Source organism: Dama dama, chromosome 21 (assembly GCF_033118175.1).
Source record: "Dama dama isolate Ldn47 chromosome 21, ASM3311817v1, whole genome shotgun sequence".
Classification (NCBI taxonomy): Eukaryota; Metazoa; Chordata; class Mammalia; order Artiodactyla; family Cervidae; genus Dama; species Dama dama.
Genome location: NC_083701.1, coordinates 23,426,541 through 23,445,686, shown reverse-complemented (window position 1 = coordinate 23,445,686; position 19,146 = coordinate 23,426,541). Strand labels below are relative to the sequence as shown.

Below are 19,146 nucleotides of genomic sequence, written 5' to 3'. Positions count from 1 at the left end.
ATGGAAAAGAATGTAAATATAGACTATATAGTTATATGTCACTGTCATTTAGTTGCTAAGTTGTGTCTGACTCTTTGCTACCTCATGGACTGCAGCCCATCAGCTTCCTCAGTCCATGGGATTTCCCAGGCAAGAATACTGGCGTGGATTGCAGTTTCCATCTCCAGGGCATCTTCCTGACCCAGGGATAGAACCCATGTCTTCTGCATTGGCAGGTGGATTTTTTGCCGCTAAGCTACCAGGGAAGCCCATATGTGTGTGTGTGTGTGTGTGTGTGTGTGTGTGTATGTAAAACTATATATAACTGAATCACTTTGCTATACACCTGAAACTAACACAACATGGTAAATTAACTATGCTTCAATTTAAAAAATAAATTAAAAGAAAAAAGAAAAACAGACTTGTTTGCCAGATAATACGTCATTGGTTAAACAAATGGAGACTAGCTCTTGAAATTCATTTCACCCAAAACCAATTCTCTGAGGATTTTCACCTTACAAGATGATAAATTTACCAAATTTTGTATCTTTTAACTCTTTGTGTAGTGTATATAATTTCATATTTGATGTGATGTTTTAACAGCTTAAGTTTACTGCTGGTTTGTGTTAGTATTCAATAGCTTAAGGGTATAATAATTCTTATCCAATGTAATTGTTTTAAAACCTTTTGAAGAAAAAAAACTTTTGAAGATTTCTATGATTCTTTTTTAAAAGAATGTGCTATTTTTAGAAACTAAGAATTGTTGAGTCTTCTTAGAACTATATTAGCCTTGTGTGTGCATGCTCAGTCGTTCAGTAGTCTCCGACTCTGCAACTCCATGGACTGTAGCCTACCAGGCTCCTCTGTTCATGGGATTTTCCAGTCAAGAATACTGCAGTGGGTTACCATATTAGCTTTGATTACTAGTAACTGGTAGCCAAATTATTAAGAATAGTTATGAGATAACTGAAGAAATTTGATCATTTATTGAATATTTGATGATAAGGAATTATCATTTTTATGTTTAATAATGGTATTAAATTTATGTTGAAAATGTGACTCTTTATCTTTTAGAGATTAAAATTGAAATATTTATGAATGTAATTTTGGAAACAGTAATTAGCTTAAGTGTAATAGGAGATATCCTGGAGAAGGGAATGGCAACCCACTTTAGTATTCTTGCCTGGAGAATTCCATGGACAGAGAAGTCCGGCGGACTGCAGTCCATGGGGTTGCAAAGAGTCAGACACAACTGAGCAACTAACACATAATAAGAGAAACGATTTTTCTGTAGTTTCCTACTTCATTTCTTAACTTTTAGGACAAGTTAATTTTTAAAAATTCCTTTGAACATAGTGGCATGTTTTTTGCTTTGTCTGAGGCTCAAGTCTTCTGCTTCTTTCTCAAATTCCTCTATACACCCTCACTTCCTTTCCACATCTCAAGATTTTTCTAATCCTTTCATGTCAACTGATTTTACAAACAGCCGACAGATCAACGCAGCCTAACTTATCCTTAGAATCCAGACATTTAGCATACCATATGTGTTGGGAATGTTTTTTTAAAAATATTCATTTATTTATTTGGCTGCACCAGGTCTTAGCTGTGGTATGCAGGATCTTTAGTCGTGGCATGTGGGATCTAGTTCCCAGCCAGGGATCAAACCTAGGCCCCCTACATTGGGAGTGAGGAGTCTTAGCCACTGGACCACCAGGGAAGTCCCTGTGTTGAGAATGGTTGATCACTTCCAATTAGTTTCTGATCCTTCTAAATTTAAATTTAAACTTAAAATTATAAGTTTTTAATTGCACAACTCTCAGAGTTGATATGCCATTTGAAGAACTAGCAGGAGAACATTAAAATGCCTAAAGTTTCTTTAAAAATAGAAATAATATTCAAGTAGTTCAAAGAAGCACGTCTTCTGGTAAATTGGAACATTTGATAACTTTATCAAATTGGCCTTCAGGCAACTGACTTTTGTAAAATTGGTCTAGAACATGATACCTCAACAAAAAAGAATACTAGTAGTCATTAAAATATTGCACACTATATCTGTTGACATAAAAAGATATTCACAATATATTTAAGTCAAAAAGCAACACATATAGCCAGATGCCATTTTTTTTGTGAGGAGAAATGATATAAACAGGTAGGAAAAGTATCTAGGAAGAAATATCCTAAAATATCACAATGTTCATCTACAGGTGATGAGTTTGCAGGTATTATGGGGTTTGCCTTTTTCTTCTTATCATATATGTATATATATTTACATGTATGTGTACATGTGTGCTAAGTTGCTTCAGTCGTGTCTGACTCTTTGTGATCCCATGGACTGTAGCCCACCAGGTTCCTCTGTCCATGGGGATTCTCTAGGCAATAATACTGGAATGGATTACCATGCCCTCCTCCAGGGGATTTTCAAGACCTAGGGACGGAACCTGTGTCTCTTATGTCTCCTGCATTGGCAGGCGGGTTCTTTACCACTAATGCCAGCTGGGAAGCCCTACGTGAGTGTGTGTGTATATATATATGGCATTTATATAATTTCCTATTCAGATATATATATATGTATACAAAACACATATCAGAGTTTGAAGAATCTTAGGTCATGTGTTTAATTACCCTTAATCTAAAATTTTAAAAGATGTTTTTATTTTGTGTAAATTATACATACATATACAAAGTCTCTAGTATATATAAGTATATATATAACATATAATATGCACACACATACATAAACTTGTAGAAAAATGGATGGAAATTTTAAAACAAGAGAATCTGAACCCATAACCTAAGGTCCTTCAAACCCAGAGAATCTGTAGGAGGAAAGAACCTGTGGAGACTCCAACCGGAGCCATCATCCATCTACATTTGCTAAGATCACTTGGAAATGAAATGTCAATCATGTAGATGGTTACAGATATCAGGAAAATGGCTCCGTGTCCAGGAGGCGCATACCAGCATACCCTGGACGGACAGAAAGCGCCTGCTGGCTATCTCAGGAGGCGACAAGCACTCAGTTCCTCATGTGGACACAAGAGGTAGGTTCCAGGGATACCTCCAAGCCTTCTTCTCTTTGACTCTAAGGCAGTTGGAAGGTCATGCCAAGATCCATGCCGGGAACGAGGTAAGAGGTGGGGAAGGGGTGGGTGAGGCCGGGCGGAGGCTGGGGGCTGAGCTATACGAGAGGGGGCCAGGGTCCTGACTCTCTCGTGACAACAAACCCACCAAACATGCCGGTGACAGTCCCCGGGACTGAGTACACAAAGCTGATCCTATTTGCATAACTCTTAGTTGAGCAATTTCACACAGAGGAAGACACGGGGGATTGCTGAAACAAGTGGGGGTTTTTGGTTTCGCTTCTCCTCACAGTAAAAGGGAACACTATGAAAACAAGATGAGCTAATGGAAAGTTAGGTATCACAGGGAAAACGTGTCATTTCAAGGACCAGAAGAGGAAATTCAAAGCAGAGTCTGAATTCTGTATGCACAACCCACCAAGAAGCAGATGGAACATCAACCTTATTTCCAGCCTCAGAATTTTAGAATCAGTGGTCCAGCCGCTTCTCTTTAGAAATATATAAAATGATATGTTTAAATTCAACTTTAAGAGTTAGTCAGGTTTTACTGTACAGCAGAGGGAACTCTACTCAATGTCATGTAGCAGCCTGGATGGGAGGGGAGTTTGGGGGAGAATGGATACATGTGTAAGTATGGCTGAGTCCCTTCACTGTTCGCCTGAAACTACCACGACATTGTTTGTTAACTGGCTGTACTCCAATTAAAAAAAAGTTTAAGTCAGGATTACATAAATAGATGTAACAAAATAGAAATTATTATGAAATTGAGAAAAAGTGAAACTAAGCCCAAGATAGCTCAAAGCTGAAGGTCATATCTTAAGTGGTCTGCACAGTTGTGAGATGCAGACCAAAAATCTCCAGAACTTCAGGTTTTCTTGAGGCTAAAGCAAGAGGAAAACATGCCCACAGATATAAATAAGTCTGCATCTCTGCAACAGGCTTTCTCAGCCTCAGTACTATTGACATTCTGAACCAAAAAATTATATGTTGTAGGCTCTGTCCAGTGCATTGTAAGGTCATTAGCAGCATCTTTGGCTTCTACCCACGACATTCCAGTGACACCCCTGCCTGCTCCACATGGCTAGATAGAACAACAAAAATGTCTCCAACATTTCCAAGTGTCCCCCCATGGCAGAAAATCTGATGTTTCAATTACTGGTAATGAGCTTACGTATTGATATGTTCTGTCACAGACTGGGACAGAACAATATGCTTTGTCACTCATCAGAGAAAGGCAGGTCTACTATTCTTTTATAATATGTAAAGGACATTCATAGCCAAAAATTCTGTCCAATAGATGCCTGCCACCCTGCTTACACACACAGATACAGACTCACAAACACACACACAGACCTGGTGTTTGTTGGACTAGACCCAGAAACTTTCTACGAGAAAATCACCACCCTGGCTCCATACTTAAATACAATACAAACTAGTATCATGAGATAAAACTAGAACAGTTGTTGTTCAGTCACATCCGACTCTTTGTGATCCCATGAACTGCAGCAGGCCAGCCTTCCCTGTCCTTTACCATCTCCCAGAGTTTGCCCAAACTCATATCCATCAAGTCAGTGATGCCATCCAACCATCTCGTCCTCTGTCAAGAATGACAATCACCTCTCCCTCTTATGAAGGAACTAAGGCTCAAAGAAGTCAAGCCAAGAGTAGCTACCAATAGATTCTATTTCCACTGAAGGTAACAACAACAGCAAAAAAGCCAAACACCTATACTGTAAAAGTATAGTAAACACTACAACAAACAGTCTAAAAACTGTAGTACTGTATGCACAAAACTGTACAGATTATAGTGGAAACACCATTCTGAATAGCATAAAAATTTTAAAAAATAAAAGTATAGTAAACAGAACAGACAGCCCAGAAATAGTCAATTTGTCTTTTACAAAGGAGCAATGGCAATTCAATGGAGAAATGACAGTCTTTTCAATAAGTAGTGCTGGAAAAACTGGACACCCAAATGCAAAAGGAAAGGTTAATCTAGATCCAGATCTTATATCTTTTACAAAAACTAACTCAAAATGCATAACAGAACTAAGTGTAAAATGTAAAACTATACACCCCCTGGAAGATGACATAGGAGAAAATCCAGCTGACCATGAGTTTGGCAATGACTTTTTAAATAAAAAAACCAAAAGTATGAGCCATAGAAGAAAAAAACTGATAAAGCTGGACTTTATTAAAGTTAAAAACTTCTGCTCTGCAAAAGAAAATTAAAAGACAAGCACAAGCTGGGAGATCTTTGCAAAATACAAATAAAGGACTGGTGTCTAAAAAAATACACAAGAATTCTTAAAAATCAATAATACAAAAACAACCCAATCGAAAAATGAGTATGAGATCTGAACAGACACCTCACCAAAGAAGGCAGAAAGATGGCCACTAAGCCTATGAAAGATGGCCCACATCATGTCATGAGGGAGATGTGGATGAAAACAGTGAGATACCACCATGCACCTACGAGAGAGACAAACATCCAAACACTGACACCACCCAAGTCTGGACAAAAGGCAGAAGGAGAGGACCTTCCATTCACTGCTGGGGAATCAAAATGGTGTAGCCGCTTCAGAAAACAGCTGGGCAATTTCTTACAAAACTAAACACACCCTTAGTACCTGATTCAGTAATTCTACTACTTGCTATTTATCCAAATGAACTGAAAACTTAAGTTCACAGCAAAACATGCATATGGATGTTTATAACAGCTTTATTTATAACTGCCAAGACTTGGACACTACTAAGATATCCTTCAGTGGGCGACTGGAGGAACACACTGTGGTCCAACCACACAACAAAATATTATTTATCAACAAAAGGAAATGAGCTATCAAGTCATAAAAAGGCATGGAGGATACTTAGATGCACATTGCTAAATGAAAAAAAGCCAGTATGAAAAAACTACATAATGTATAATTCCAACGCCATGACATTTCTGGAAGAGGCAAAACTATGGAAACAGTTAAAAGGTCAGTGGTTGCCAGTGGTTCAGAGAGAGGAAGGAATGAATGGGTGGAACACAGGGGATTTTGTGGGTACTGAGCTATTCTGTATGACACCGTAATAGTAGACACATGTCATTACACATTTGTCAGACCCACAAAAGGTACAGCCCCAAGAGTAAACCCAATGAAAACAGTGGATGTGCATTCATCACAATGTATTAATATTAATACTGGCTCATCCATTGTAATAAATGCACCACACTATGCAAGATGTTAATAATTAGGGGAAACCGAGAAGGTGGTGAGTACTACATGGAAAACCCTCTGTACTTTCCACTAAATGTTTCTGGAAACCTGAAGCTACCCCGAAAAATAAAGTATTAATTTTTAAAAAATTGAATAGATTAAAATTTGTGACAGAATGGGCATGGAGCCACATACTTCTGAGTTGATATTTTAGAAAAATGTATCCTCAATTTTGAAATGACTGTATTACCTTAAAATATTTCTGCTGAGAAAAGTTGTCCACAGCTACTAGCGTGTCCCTTCCTAGCACCCAATCTTTGCAAAGATCGCAATGATCAAGGGCAGGCTGCTCTGCCTTAATCATCGTTATGTAAAATACAATAGAATCTTGTTAAATCCTCTTAACTGAATTCCCAAACTTCTACAATGATAGCTTGGAAAAATAACTGATAAGAGGTAGAAGTTTACTAATGTTTATTAAAGTCATGTTCCTAATGATATTCCTGTAGCCATCTACAATCAACGAAAGATACAACTAAATTAGACATAAAAAGACAGAAAGACAGAGACCATCAGATGAGGCAACCCTGAGTACACACACATATTTGCATAATGAACAGGATTTTATCAGAAATTAGCAATCCTGAAGAACCACTGCTGTCAATCAACAGTTCAGTAAGTTGATTAAGTAAAAATAGGACGGTAGCAGACACCTAAACTATATGGTAGCATTCAAGAGACTCCACCATTGTGTAGAGCTATTGGAATTGAGGATAAGAAAGTGGTTGGACCCGGTGAGTAAAATGGATGGTGGGTGCTAGGAAGGAGGGGTGAGCGTCTGATGTTTCAAAGTGTTTCAGTTGTTTTGGTTTTTAAATGATGTGCAAGTATCTCCTTGAATGATGTGAGTTGGACCATAAAGAAGCCTAAGTGCCAAAGAATTAATGTTTTTAAACTGTAGTGCTGGAGAAGACTCTTGAGAGTCCCTTGGACTGCAAGGAGACCCAACCAGTCCATCCTAAAGGAAATCAGTCCTGAAGAGTCATTGGAAGGACTGATGCTGAAACTGAAACGCCAATACTTTGGCCACCTGATTTGAAGAACTGATTCCTTGGAAAAGACCCTGATACTGGGGAAGATGGAAGACAGGAGGAGAAGGGGATGACAGAGGATGAGATGGTTGGATGGCATCACTGACTCAACGGACATGAGTCTGAGCAAACTCTGGGAGATGGTGAAGGACAGGGAAGGCTGGTGTGCTGCAGTTCATGGGGTCGCAAAGACTAGGACACAACTGAGCAACTGAACAAGAACGACAACATCTCCTTGAAAGTGACAAGCATCCATTTTTAAGAATGGCTAAAAGAACTCTGTGACTGAATAAAACAATGTTTATAACGTAACATTTTAACAAGGCCAGATTAAAACTGAATCCACGTTATGATGACATACGTAGGAACAAGTCCAGAAAGAACTATTCAAATCAAATGAAATCAGAACGGGAGGGGGAGAGAATCAGTACAGCGTTATTATATTGATGGGTTTTAAAATTACAAGTGGAAAACACTTGGTTATTATTAATACAATAAAATAAACTTTAGAAAAATTTTTGTTTAAATCAAAATTAAAATAAAAACACTTTCACGCTTCTATGGTCAGTTTTTATTTTTCTCCCTCTCCACTTCCAAAATGTCTATGACAAGCGACACTGCTTTACTTTCATAGAAGTATGATCTTTTTATTTAAAATGGATAACCAACCAGGACCAGTACCACACAGGAATTCTGCTCAATGTCATGCGGCAGCCTGGATGGGGAGGGGCGTTGGGGAGATGGATACACGTCTATGTATGGCTGAGTCCGTCTGCTGTCCACCTGAAACTATCCCAACATTGTTAATTGGCTAAGTGTTAGTCACTCAGTCGTGACTCTTTGTGACCCCATGGACTGTAGCCTGTCAGGCTTCTCTGCCCATGGGATTCTCTAGGCAAGAATACTGGAGTGGGTTGCCACGCCCTCCTCCAGGGGATCTTCCTGACCCAGGGATCAAACCTGTATCTCTTATGTCTCCTGCATTGGCAGGCGGGTTCTTTACTGCTAGCACCATTATTATTTTTCAAAATGGTACTGAGTTGTGATAACGAATGTGTGTGAAGTGGTTTGGACCTGACTCCCTAGGGAATGGGGCTCTGGTGTTCTGCTCTAAGATTGCTGTGAAAAACTTACTGAGACCCTCAGGGGGTTGTGAACCGAGGGGGCTGGGGCCCTGTGAATCTGTAACTTTACACAGTGAGCAGCAGCAGGAGGGGGAAGATGCAGCAGGTGGGTGCTGTCAGCTGAAGCAGCCAGGCTGAAAGAGGGTGGAGGGTGGGGCCCCGGCAGGTGCACGTGGGGGGAGGGGGCTGGGGTGCTGGCGCTGGAAACCCACCCCGTCACCTTCCAGGCTGTCCACTGTGCTCTGAGCAGAAAACACTGATTCTCAGGGAGTACTGATGCTGGACCGGATGCCCCGTCACTTCCAGAAAATTCTAAATCAATTAAACAGCATGATGGCTATTCTGTTGAATTTCCATTACTCGTAGGGCAAATCTCTCATTTTCCCCAACATCCTCGTCACCCAGGATCAAAACCTCTGTCATCTCTGCAGTCCCATTTTATTCTCCATTGGGCCCTTGTCACTTTCCGGGTAACCTCGCTGGGTTTCTAAGCTTAGGGAAAGGCACGGACAAGGCCAATAGCGTCATTCTGACGGTTTTCCCCTACATTAGTCTTCTTTCTCTACTAAACTCTGTGTGCATGCTCAGCTGCTCAGTCGTGGCCCACTCTTTGCGACCCCACTCTTGGTGCCTGCCAGACACCTCTGTCCACGGGATTCTACAGGCAAGAATACTGGAGTGGGTTGCCATTTCGTTCTCCAGGGAATCTTCCAGACCCAGAGATTGAACCCATGTCTCCTCTGGGTCTTACTGCAGGTGGATTCTTTACCCATTGAGTCACTGGGGATGCCCTCTACTAAACCTTACATGATACTAATGACTAAAAGGTCCACTTTAGATGTGACTATTCTGGGTAGTGTGGTTGCCTTCTGGCCAGTCTCTGTGGCATCAGGCTTTTCCCTACTCTGGGCTCAAATTTCTGAATTATCATCTCATCTTTTCATTTACATTCAGGATCCATCAGACCCACCTTCTACTCTTCACCTGATTAAATGAATGAATTCTACCTTTACGCAGAGGCAAGCTTCAAAACTGAGATGTGCTCTCATTCACCCACTCCTTGCCCACCACTCCGTATTCACATTTCTCCATGGCACGATCACACAAATTTAGCTTACAGGATCTATTTTAGCATATGCCTTGTCCATCTTTGATGAACGGCAAGTCCTGTGAGAGCCGGGACTTTTGTCAGGTCTGTACCCCACTGGACTGCCAGTCTGGAGAACAGAGCTTGGCACTTGGAAATGCTCATACATATTCATCGTGGCACAGAGGACACAGCAGAATAAATGCTCAGGAAGTGTTAAGACACCATTATTACTACTATACCATCATCTCAAATTCTGCTACCAACATCTCTAGTACTGTCAACAGGAGAAAACTGCAAGTGTTCAGCTGGCCCCACACAGCTCCTCACAGCCTGGCTCCAGTCTGTCTTGCCGCTCAGTGTGACAAGGACAGAAACTTGCATTTACTGACATGGTAGCGCCATTCTGCCTCCCCATGTAGGCCAATCCCACTGATTCTCCAAAGCCTAATTCAGACTGAGTCTTGCCTACATCCTTCTCTCCCTGACCACTTCTCTCCATAATCGATTTGGGATGTAGCTGCAAGCCCCAGGACACCACCAACGGTCCTGTTTTATGTGGGTCTGTAACTCCTGCATCAGCTGCTGTTAATGTGTCTGCGTCTGTCTCCTCCATGGAGACTGTAAACTCCTTGACATACTATCCACTCAGCCTCCTTGTACACCACCCTGCTTCCACCACTGAGACACACACAGTCCCCTGACCTGGTCACCATGACACAGCAAAACACCTCCATTGAATTGAAGCTGAACTTAGAAATTCCACGGACTATGCTGGGAAAGACTGAAGGCGGGAGGAGAAGGGGACGACAGAGGATGAGATGCTTGGATGGCATCACCGACTCAATAGACATGAGTTTGAGTCAACTCCGGGAGTTGATGATGGACAAGGAGGCCTGGCGTGCTGCAGTCCATAGGGTCGCAAAGAGTCAAACTCAACTGAGTGACTGAACCGAACAGATACAGTAGTTTGCAGTTAGAAGCAATTCTGTAGGTAGATCCCATTATTTTTATTAGCCACAATCTATCTGGTTTATAATAGATGATCAACAAATGTTAGTTCCCCAAATTGTTTTAGTTTCAGGCAAATCTAGACCATGGCAGCCACCTATTCACTCAGCCTGTGGCCATTCAAACCATCTGGGCTGAAATCTCGACTCAGTTATTTCTCCCAAATGAAGGCACCAAGGGCTTTAGGATGAGGAAATTTGGGTCCAACCTGACTCCTGTATTTATTAAGAGCCATAAAAACGTCAGCCAGTTACTTAATTGAACTTCATCCTACTCATCTGGACCATGCAGATAACACTACTCCTTCAAGGGTTATTGTGAGGATTAAATACAACAGCATATGTTAATCCCTCCACCTCAAAACAGTAAACAATGCATTACTTCCCATTTTCCCTTCCCATCCCCCCAAACAGGGAGAGCCAGATTATAGAGAAGAAAGGCTCATGGGACCTTTGGCACAAACAATACTGCTAAATAAAAATCACTAGGGAGCCTTTACAAGTGTGGGTTTCACCAACTAAAGCGTTACAGTTTGCACAGCACTGCAGACAGGCCTCTAAGGCACCTCACCTTCAGCCCCATCCCAGACTTTTGTTCCCTTCCCTGAGATGGAAGTGGGCCAGATTACAGAACCCTCCCCACTCACAGGGGGCTCCCCTCACTGAACTGCTCAAGCCTCTCACTGTCTTACAGCCCCCACTCACCCATCTGGCAGACAAACGAGTTCTGTACTTACAGGTCTTTCTTTTTCAACTGGCTTTGGGTCTCTTCTCTGATTTTGTCACCAAGAGAGTAAAAGCCTGAAGAATTCTATTTTTGGCCTCCAAGTGTGGTTGGCTGAAGGACCCAGAGGACTAAGGGGCAAACAGCGGGGACACGATTCAGTCCCCCGGTCCTTCACTCCCCAGGTTTACATCGAATGAAAAGGCAGCTTAGGTGCTTCAGACCCCAAGGCCCAAGCCTGCAGCCTCAGCCACCATGTCCGGAGTTCCTCCTGCAATGCGGCCGTTCTCTGCCCATCACCCTTCCACCTCCGGGAAGCCCTCCAGCCAGCCTCACGCTGAGCTGGAGACTCAGACGGGCACAGCAGGCCTTTCAAGTAGCCCCAGGAGGAGGAAGTTTCTTGTTCCCACGGGTCTGTTTTCTCTTTCTGAAACCAGGAAGCTCAATTTGCCTAATGGTTAAACCCAAAAGGATTACAGATTTTTTTTCTGTAAGAACCCGCAGTCCCGTGGTCCATCCCTCCTGGTAAAAAGCAACCCGTTTCCAAACCACCCCGACACAGGGGGGGCTTTCTGTTCTCCCCAGGGAAGACTCTTTCATGCCACTATTTGGATGAAAAGTACAACATTAACAGATCATTCATATTTCTGTTTGCCCCTCTCACCAAAACGCTAAAAGTGCAACCACTGAATAACATCTCAATTCCCTAAGGAGACAAAACCCACTCTTTCTTTTCTCCCTGCCTCTACTTCTTTCTCTGCTTTTAACCAAACTGCTTTTAGGTTCAGACTCTCACACTTAGATCCCTCACATTTCCGTTCATTAGCCCTGAACGCCCAGCGACTTCTGCTTTTCTTGCAGTAATTGAGGTTCTCCTTCTCGCCTCTGGTTTTTGCTAAAAATGTGCCCTCCCTTAGTAACACAACCAAATCTTCAACAATCCTTCCTTGTGCCATCAGCTCCTCTGGTTTTAACCTCCAGGCAAGGGAGTAGGGGGCCTCACCCACAGCCCCCATGTGGCCCCACAAGGGAACCATGGAGAAAAGAGTGTCACTCAGGATCAGAGAGGTGTAGATGCAGATTGAATGTATGACTGTTGAGCTACTGGTCGACCTTGGGAAGTCATTTACTTCCCCCATCTCCGTGGACTTACTGGGAAACCGGGGCCACTGTCCCCTACCCCCAGGGCACCTACTTTGGGAGGGCTCTTGTCAACATCACTTATGTGTGCTTACTCACAACTGCCCGATTCTTCCCAAAGAATCCTTTCTACATGTGTCGCTCAATTCTTTTTTTGAAAAGAAACTTTTTATATCGTATGGGAGTATAGCTGATTAACAATACTGTGATCGACTCAAGTGGACAGCGAAGGGACTCAGCCATACATATAATGTATCCATTCTCCCCCAAACTCCCCTCCCATCCACGCTGCCACATAACACTGAGCAGAGTCCCTTGTGTGGGATGGTAGGTCCTTGTTGGTTATCCATTTTAAATATACTGATTTGTACATGTCCATCCCAAACTACCTACCTACCTACCTACCCCTTCCCCTCGTCAACCATAAGTGTCACTCAATTCTTTTAAGCGTATTTTCAGCTGTGCTGGTGGCAGCACGTCCTGTGTTTGGTCTACCAATGTGTTTATTAGGCCACGGCTCTTTTATTATTATTATTATTGGAGTTTAGTTGCTTTACACTGTTGTGTTAGTTGCTGCACAGCAAAGGGACTCAGCCACACGTGTGCACACATCCTCACTTTGTCACCACAGAGCACTGAGAGGAGTTCCCTGGGCTGTAGAGCAGGTTCTTGTTGTTTATTTTACACATAGTAGTGTATGTGTAAGGCCCACTTAGGCCTTGATTCTTAAGCTGAGCTAGGCATTGGATATCATGGGGCTTTTAGGGAAAACACCCAAGCTCCGGTTCTACGCCAGACCACTCCAATCAGGATCTCTGAGGGTCAGGCCTGGGCGTCGGTAATTTTAAATCTCCACAGGTGAACAAGTAAGTCTAAAACTTTTTAATCATTCCTTTTTAAAAAAGATTTTCTGGATGCATACCATTTTTGAAGTCTTTATTGAATTTGTTACAATATTGCTTCTGTTTCACGTTTTGGTTTTTTGGCCCCAAGGCCATGAGGGATCTGACTTATCCCACTCGGGATGGAACCCGAACCCCTTGCATTGGAAGGCAGAATCTTAATTACTGGACCTCCAGGGGAGTCTCCAAGTCTAAGACTTCTAGGTGGTGGTGAGTGTGATGCAGAAAAAGCAGGTTAACAGGAGGCGAGGGATGGGACGGTTGGTGAGCAAGGTCTGGGTGAGAACATGTTCATGGTGAGGACCCTACTGAAGGGAACAGAACCACTGAGTCCCACATGTGGATCAGAGACGGAGTGGGCAGAGGGCTGGGCTGCCCAGCATCTGAAGTGAGAGGTCTCCAGATGCCCTTGTCCTGAGCACTGCAGACTCGCTTACTCAGCCCTTCCTTCAGCTCAGGGCAGTTTTGTGTAAGACCTCAGCTTCCTTCCAATATTTCCTCCTTTCTGCTTACGCTGTGGCCAGAGCAGGTTTCCATGGGAACCCAAAGAACTACTAATGCCACAGGTTATCTAGTTTAGACTCATCTTATTTGTGGAGCCGCAGCTGACAAATTCCAATCAGGGAATCTGGGGGGAACTGAGTACAGTGACTACCACTGAGGATCCCGGATGCACTATTCCTTTACCTGGTCTAGACATCCACTGTCTCCTCATTCACAGTACTCGTGGGTCAAACCAAATGTCCATCTTTTCCAGCTCAAATTCCATGCAGCTGGGGGTTCACTGTCACTTGTTGAATCTACCCTAAGAGACACAGGAGCTGCAGACACCTTCCAGACATGGGTCTCCCCTCAAGGAGCACTCTTTTCTTCCCTTCTTTCTTCAGTTCATATCACCAGCTCCCCCTCCTTCATTCTCTCAATAAGTTGGACACAATATCATTAGCGTATCCAGTGTGTAAAAATGTTTGAAGAACAACTGCAAAAGAATGACTCTTGCTGATCTCAGCATGATCAGTCCCTTTCAGTCATGTCTGCCCCTTTGCGACCCCATGGACTGTAGCCTACTCCTCTCTTATGGGATTATCCCAGCAAGAATACTGGAGTGGGATGTCATTTCCTCCTCCAGGGGATCTCTCTCACCCAGGGATCAAACCTGTTTTCCTGCATTGACAGGCGGGTTCTTTACCACTGAGTCATCTGGGAAGCCCGTCATCATTCCAAATGAACAGAAACCTGGTCTTTTATTTTTCTGTCTGTATACACACACACGGGCTTCCCTTGGGGGCTCAGACAGTAAAGAATCTGTCTGCAATGCAGGAAACCTGGGTTGGATCCCTGGGTTGGAAAGATCCCCTGGAGGAGGGCATAGCAACCCACTCCAGTATTCTTGCCGGGAGAATCCCCATGGACAGAGGATCCTGGGGGGCTACAGTCCATGGGGTCGCAAAGCGTCAGACACAGCTGAGCAACCAAACACAGCACGCTTGCACACACACACACACACACACACACACGCACACAATGTTACCACCCCCACACCTCTAGGTCAGTGTGCGCTTGTCCCTCAGGGGTGGGGCGTCGTGACATGCAGGACACGGTGAGGGGTTTACACCTTCCTTCACATCTGGTGCTCAGGAATCAGCATCAAAGGCAGGACACCCACCTAGAACCCCTGTTCCAGTGGAACCATCTCCGCTGCTCTGGGATCTGCACCCTGCACACACCCTCCCAGAGTGGTGTCAGGTCTGGAAATAAGGCATAAACCTTTCAAAATTACCCCTAGTAATCTGATAAAGTCCAGGATAAGCACAAAATTTAGCCTGAAAAGCACTATTTTTATTTTTTATTATTTTTTAACTTTTTATTTTATATTGGAGTATAGCCCTGAATATTCACTGGCAGGACTGATGCTGAAGCTGAAGCTCCAATACTTTGACTACCTGATGTGAAGAGCCGACTCATTGGAAAAGACCCAAATGCTAGGAAAGATTGAAGGCAGGAGAAGGGGACTACAGAGGACGAGATGATTGGATGGCATTACTGATTCAATGGACATGAGTTTGAGCAAACTCCGGGAGATAGTGAAGGACAGGGAAGCCTGGTGTGCTGCAGTCCGTGGGGTTGCAAAGAGTTGGACACAACTTGGCGACTGCATGACAAATAGCCGATTAATAGTGCTGTGATAGTTTCAGGGGAACAGTGAAAGGACTTAGTCATACATATACAGGTATCCATTCTTCCCTGGGCTTCCCTGGTGGCTCTGCTGGTAAAGAATCCGCCTGCAATGTGGGAGACCTGGGTTCAATTCCTGAGTTGGGAAGAGTCTCTAGAGAAGGGAAGGGCTACCCACTCCAGTATTCTGGCCTGGAGAATTCCACAGACTGTACAGTCCACGGGTCGCAAAGAGTCGGACATGACTGAGTGACTTTCACATTCTTCCCTGAACCATCTGAACTCACCTGAACCCCTGTCCCATCCAGGCTGCCACACAACACTGAACAGAGTTAGAAGCACTATTTTTAAACGAGAGAACAGCACACCATGGGAAACACAACCTCATCAGTTCCAATTTACTGGTTTCAAAGCCAATGTCTATGGAACTCTTACTGTGTACTTGGTACTGTGTCAAGTTCTTTACATGGATTGTTTCAGTTACTACTTAGAACAGTCTTTCAGATATAATATTATCTCCATTTAACAGATGAGAAACTTGAGGCTTTGACAGGTAAAGTAACTCCTGCAAGGTGACAGAGACAGTAAACCTTGGAGCCTGAGTTGACTTGCTTGCTCTCAGGTCAGCACCACTTGCCCCCCAAACCCCGAGAGTCCATACCTGAGAGCATGCAGTGCAACTGAGGACCACTGTGCCCCATCACCCACCCAGAACAGCTGCCCTCTGTGGATGGGTAAGACCGGCCCTTAGATGCTGATAGGTAGAGGGTTTCTTAGCAGGTGGGGTGAGCTGTTGGGATAGAAAAACAGGACCACAGGGGTGAGCTTGGCAGAGGGCAGACGGAAGGAGTGATTACAGAATACACCTCTGAGGGCAGAAACTGGCAGATAGAAACATCTACTTAAGAAACGTGACAAGTCCCACCACCCCCCCAAACCCCCAACACTTTACAGACAACAGAGTCAACATTTCTGAGCTGGGGAGACTTAAGAAGTCATCTAGACCAGCTACTTCAGCATCTCCTGGGAAATGGGTTACAAACACCACTCCCCAGCTGGACCTGGGGCATCACTGTCTTGTCGGTAAAACAAGGAGACTGCGCCAGTGAATCAGTGGTTCTGGACCTTACCGCAGGTGTAAGAATCGCTGGAGGTTCTCTCAGACCCAGACTGCTGGTTCCACCCCGAGAGGGGCTGGTTCTCTGGGGGTAGAGGGCAGGGGGTTGGTGTTTCTGACCAGTCCCTGTCCAGAACTGCAGAACAAAATCATAGAAGATCGGGCAAAGGACAGTAAGGGCTGCAGTGCAATGCAGGCAGCAACCAGTTCTAGAATTCAGAGATCTTGGACCACTGCAATGCAGTGCCATGGAAACTGAAATGAGAAGACATCTTTCAAAAGGAAGAGCAGATAACAGATGAGGCTTCAAGACGAAGCACAGCCTCAGTCATCAACCCCGGGTTAATGTGTGTTACTATAAAATGGGTCTTTTACATTTAATTCACAAACCCATCTGGCTTCCCACGTGGCACAGTGGTAAAGAATCCATCTGCCAATGCAGGAGACACAGGTTCAATCCCTGGGTTGGGAAAATCCTCTGGAGAAGGGAATGGAAACCCAGTCCAGTATTCTTGCCTGGAAAATCCCACGGACAGACGAGCCTGGCAGGCGAGCTATAGTCCATGGAGTTGCAAAGAGTAGGATATAACTTATCAACTGAGCGCACACACACATCCATCTGAACTCCCCGTCTACATGGATGTCATTCACTTATCCTAATTCTAAGCAGGAGAAACCTTGGGCAACAGAAGGTTGAAGCCCCCTCCTAGTCTGGCAGCCTAGGATCCCCCAACACCAAACCCACTGTCATTGTTCACCTTTTCCACATTTTTTTCAAACTGGGTTCCCACGCTACAAACACAATGAACAAGGTCGGGGAGTGAAAAAAAACACAGCATTTTCCTTGGTCTTTCTCCCTTCACCAAGTAGGTGAATCTACCGGCTTTTGTTCTGAGAAGGTGCTTTCTCATGTCTGGAGGGGAGCATGAGGCTGGTGGAGAGGAGGGACGAGGAACACAGGTCACACGGAGATGCAGATGTGTGGGTTCCCCGCAGAATCTGGAAGACACCCCGGGGCTTGGACTGGTGCCTGGACGCCTCAGCTGGTCCAAGCAGCACCCAGTGAAGGCTGCTGGTTGTGCCAACCCACCTGCAGGGCCCCTCCCGCCCTGAGACCCAAGGGACTGAAGCCTCTCACACATGGAGACTGGAACATTCTGGCTTTTTCTTCTCTACTCTCACTTGAAGGGAACATTCGCTCCCTGAGGTATGGGGTCATTCCAGCAGGTTTCATGTTAATACTTCAGATGCTTCTAGGGAGCAGAGGGCTGGTCTCCTGGGGACACACTGCTCTCTGTGCCTCTTGGAAGTTGGGCCTGGACCCCCTCACTTATCTCGGGACTCACACTCCCACCAGAGCCGAGTTTGAAACTCTCTACCCTGGTTTTCAGCCCTCTTGTTTTCCCTCTACCCCACCCCCAGCCCATCCGCCACGCCACTCGGTGCTCTTCCAGTTATCTTTCCAAAAACAACTGCAGCTCTCTGCCGTTTCCTCGTTCCTCACACGATGGAGCTTGGCAAGACTCTCCCCTCACAGCAGCCTACATTCTTGGTTCCACAAGCCGCTCATCTCGCTCCACGCACCCTAAGGACCAGCTCCATGGAAACCCCACACCTGAGGGCCCCATTCTCCTCTAACCATCACACCTGCTCCTTCCTGGAATAACAACCCCTCCCCACCCACCCCACCAGCCCATAAGCAACCTCCTCTTTCTGGTTTCAAATGAACCATTTCAAATGCCTCGTCCTCTGTGCAAAGCCGTCCGGAGCTACCGGGCAGAACTGACCATCCGTCCTGGCTCCTGTCTTGTCCACGCAGCACCATCAGTGCCCCAGATGCTTTTAAGCCCATCGGCAGACAGTCAACAAACTCTGATGAACTGTGTAACTAATGAGACCACTTATGTGCTGTTATTTCTCCTCCAATCTCTCAAAAGGCTCTTTCACTCACACCTTCAAGATAGTTGGAATTCAATGACTGTATTTTATTTTTAAAATTATTTATCTATTTATTAACTGTGCTGGGTCTCTGCTGCTGCGTGAGGGCTTTCTCTAGTTGCAGCGAGCAGGGGCGACTCTTTGTTACAGTGCCTGGGCTTCTCGTCGTGGTGGCTTCTCTTGTTGAGGAGCACAGGCTCTAGGCACGGGCTCAGTAGTTAGTTATGTACAGGTTAAGTTAACCTGAAGCATGTGGGATCTTCCTGGACCAAGGATGGAACTCTTGTCTCCTGCGTTGACAGGTGGATTCTTTACCATTGAGCCACCAGGGAAGTCCTCAATGACTATCTTTTAATTCTTTCACTCAAGCCAGTGTTTTCCAGATTTGCCAGCCCATGAAAATGGCTGGCGTATTTGTTAAAAACACAGCTTCTTGGACCCTGCCCTAGGCAGACCCCTGAATTCAAATCCACGTGAAGCAAGTGAGCATTCATAACAAACATTACAGGTGATCCTCCTGGTTTGATTTCGGGGACATTCTGTCCCCCACTGAAAGCAGAGCAACTTTGGAAATAG

The 19,146-nt window shown here is 44.4% G+C and overlaps 1 protein-coding gene across 8 annotated transcripts in view; it reads right to left on the bottom strand.

Moving 5' to 3' along the window:
- The window catches only part of LYN (LYN proto-oncogene, Src family tyrosine kinase), a 110,699-nt gene that overhangs the window by 61,042 nt on the left and 30,511 nt on the right, over window positions 1-19,146 (bottom strand). For 2 of the 8 annotated variants that reach the window (XM_061123330.1, XM_061123333.1), the window contains exon 1: window positions 11,312-11,650. The exons of the other annotated variants lie outside the window; for them this stretch is intronic. The gene's annotated coding sequence lies outside the window, so the exon portion shown is untranslated. Of the gene's footprint in view, window positions 1-11,311; window positions 11,651-19,146 lie in introns of those variants that run through there. 8 annotated transcript variants of the gene reach the window in all.